General features: G+C 38.4%; 1 long non-coding RNA gene across 1 annotated transcript; it reads right to left on the bottom strand.

Annotated features, from left to right (window-relative positions):
* Positions 1–295: 295 nt before the first annotated feature.
* Positions 296–2,218, bottom strand: LOC143415159 (uncharacterized). The gene is made up of 3 exons (XR_013095786.1): positions 1,716–2,218; positions 1,496–1,599; positions 296–1,393 (listed from the first exon to the last, which is right to left on the bottom strand). It is a non-coding gene; the product is annotated as an uncharacterized LOC143415159 (long non-coding RNA).
* Between the last annotated feature and the right edge of the window lie 929 nt (positions 2,219–3,147).

The raw sequence follows: 3,147 nt of genomic DNA, 5'->3' as shown, positions 1-3,147 counted from the left end.
CTGAAAAGGACTAGTAGAATAAATAAAAATAACTAAATTAAATAACTAAATAAAAAATAATAAGCAAGATATGAAATACATGAAAATTCAACTTTTAAAACCACAATCCTGAACCTTTAAATTGTGTTGGTTTCTTAGAACATGGCTGAACAGCTGTTTCTATCGGTCTACTTAATCTGTCTACACATCTTTTTATTACTCATTCTTCTTTATGTTTTAATGTAAACAGAGTCCACACAGTGGTAAAAGAGAACTGTATAGAGATTTTTGAGTAAAGTCAAATGAAAGTGTAAGGTGGTGACACAGTTTAACACATGCAAATAATCAAATAAACACATTAGTCCTTTTTGTGAACATGGATAAATAAGTATCAATACAGCATTGTTCAGCCATGCCACTAAATGCTTTTTTACACATTGTTTTAACCTGGGCTCAGACACAAAGTCCCAAATTTAGTTAGTCCCTGACTTTGAGTTGTGCTTATGACTAATTATTATACACAAGGCTTTATCTATCTGAACTCTAAGGACACAAATATGAAAAAAAAAAAACCTATACTTACCAGCTGATACCCCACACTACACACTAGGTGTGCCATGTGACCTGAAACTTTGGTACAAAATCATCATAATCATTCTGTTAACACTGTTTTTTAACGCTGTTTGTGTTGCTGTTCAGCAGTTTAAAATGTTTTAGATTGGATTACATGGAATGAATTTGAATTTTCTTGGGGGGTTTTGTGTGTGTTTTGTTCTTAGCAGATTTTTTCTTCCATACTGTTGAATTCCAGTTACCACATTTCTGGTCATATGACATCCCGAGTGCCCACTTAAAAAAAATCCCCACAGTTAATTCAACATTAGAACAAAATAAAAATATCCATCCATCCATCCATTCGCTTCCGCTTATCCTTTCCAGGGTCGCGGGGGGCGCTGGAGCCTATCCCAGCTGTCATAGGGCGAAAGGCGGGGTACACCCTGGACAGGTCGCCAGTCTGTCACAGGGCCAACACACAGGGACAGACAACCATTCACACTCACATTCACTCGCACATTCACACCTAGTGACAATTTGGATTAATCAATTAACCTATCCCCACAAATAAAAAAATAAAAATATGTTAAAGAAAAAAAGGTTTGCTCTGTGATGAAATACTAAATAAGCATACATTGTACAGAGCACTAACAATGACAACAATCCTTTAGCCTGTTGATCAGAGAGAGGCAGTCATTATGTCCATTTAAAACCTGTAATCACAGAGCACATCGTTTCTGTGAAACTATAAAGTCCCATATGATCCTCATCATGTCCAGTGACTTCAGAGTGGATCCTCCCTGTCATCCGGCCAGTGTTTGATGTGTGGCAAGCAGCACAGAAGCAGGATAGCTGAGGACTTTAAAAGAAGAGCAGAAAACAGGAATATGTAGTTGTAAATGTAAATATCAGTGATACTTGTCTTGTCAAAGGGAATAAAATAATGAAAATGTTAACTTACACACTCATTTAGGGAGGATCTTGACACTGCACAGAGGAGGCACAGTCAGTCTGACAATGATGGTGATCTCCAGGGATGTTTTCCTGCAGCAACATTCCTGCCAACTGGCCATATGATCCAGAGTAGTGGGTTTGTAATGAACAGAAAGGTGTATATGTTAGGTAGTGTGCACTCAGAGCTGGTCCTAAGAAACAAACACATCCTGTAATAAACTGAATACCTGTAGTAGTGCTGCTGCAAATATGAAGCCCTTCTATCATGAGTGGTTTCAAAGAAGGTGTTTTGGAGGCTCAGTCACAGAAACTGTGCCGTCTGTTCAGTCCTGAGTGTCTCAGCTCTGAAGGGGATGGATCACAGAGGGAAACACCTGAGTACAGACATTACAATACACTCTAACACTCCTAAGGTCAAGTGAAAACACAATTTAAACACTTCACAAAGAATGAATACATGTTTTCATGGAAATTATGTCATTAACCCTTTTTGTTGTGAGTAAATCTCACCGGCTGCTTGTGGGACAAGCTAGAAGGAGGACTTATCACAGAATCTCTCCTGTGCTCCAGATGTGAAGTCTCACGCTCTGATCGTATGGCGATGAAGATGGTGATGATGAAGTTTCTCTGATCTGTGGCATTACAGTTTCTGGCTGCTATGTGCTTCACATTGTTGGATTTTACATGTGAAGCTTGGAGAAGACACAGGAGGACTGTGTCTTGCTTAAAAAAAAAAAAAAAAGGAAACCTAACAGGAAAGGAAACCCCCCCCCTCAACTCCCACCGTACCCTCCCCCCCCCCCCCCCCTCCCACTCAACTCCCCAACCTCACACCATCCAATGTCTATACAAATGTAGGGTATCAGCTGGTAACAGAAAGCAAGTGTAACATATGCACTACATATGTAACACTGCTGAAACATTTCTGGCCAGAAATGTGCAGTTATCAACCCAGACCCACCCTGATGATTGCACTGGCCAGAAACATGATAAAAGCTCATAAAAATTTATGTTTCATAGTAAAATTGGTCCAAAAATATAATCGTATACTTTTGAAAAAGTTTAAAGTTTATAACAAACCAAAATAATAACATTTTTGTAAATAGTATTTCAAAATAGAGGCACACATAAAGTGGCTTAACTGTCATTATTGCTGCAATTAGGTTTGTTTGTTTGTTTGTTTTTTTAAAAAGCAACCTTTAGTCATTATTGTTCTCTCAGAAACAATGAAGAAGCTGTTGAACATTTATGTGTTGTGTAGGCAATCCTCTGGTCCACCCTCCCTCCCTCCCAGCCACAGTGAGACTGGGGCAGCCTGGCAGGATGTTGAAGCCTGGCTGCAGAGAGGATATGCCTACACTATTCATTTTAAACTGCTATATTTGATTTTTCTGACATTTATAGGTTACTGTTAGTGAATTTTAGATTTTCTGTAATAAATAAAATTGTCATCTTTTACTGATATCATTACTTAATTCATGTAATTGTATTTTATGTAAACAATTCAAACATTATACTGCAATGCAGGGCGTCAACTTTTAAATATCGCTCTACTTTATGTCTGTGAAGGTTCTCAGTCATCCAGGTCATCGTAGTCAAAGGAGCTTGCAAAGAAAAGCGTCTGGACTTCTTTCTGGAGTTCAAGCATCGCTCTACTTT

Source organism: Maylandia zebra, linkage group LG23, assembly GCF_041146795.1.
Source record: "Maylandia zebra isolate NMK-2024a linkage group LG23, Mzebra_GT3a, whole genome shotgun sequence".
NCBI classification, from domain to species: Eukaryota; Metazoa; Chordata; class Actinopteri; order Cichliformes; family Cichlidae; genus Maylandia; species Maylandia zebra.
This window is presented reverse-complemented; position numbering and strand designations above follow the sequence as displayed.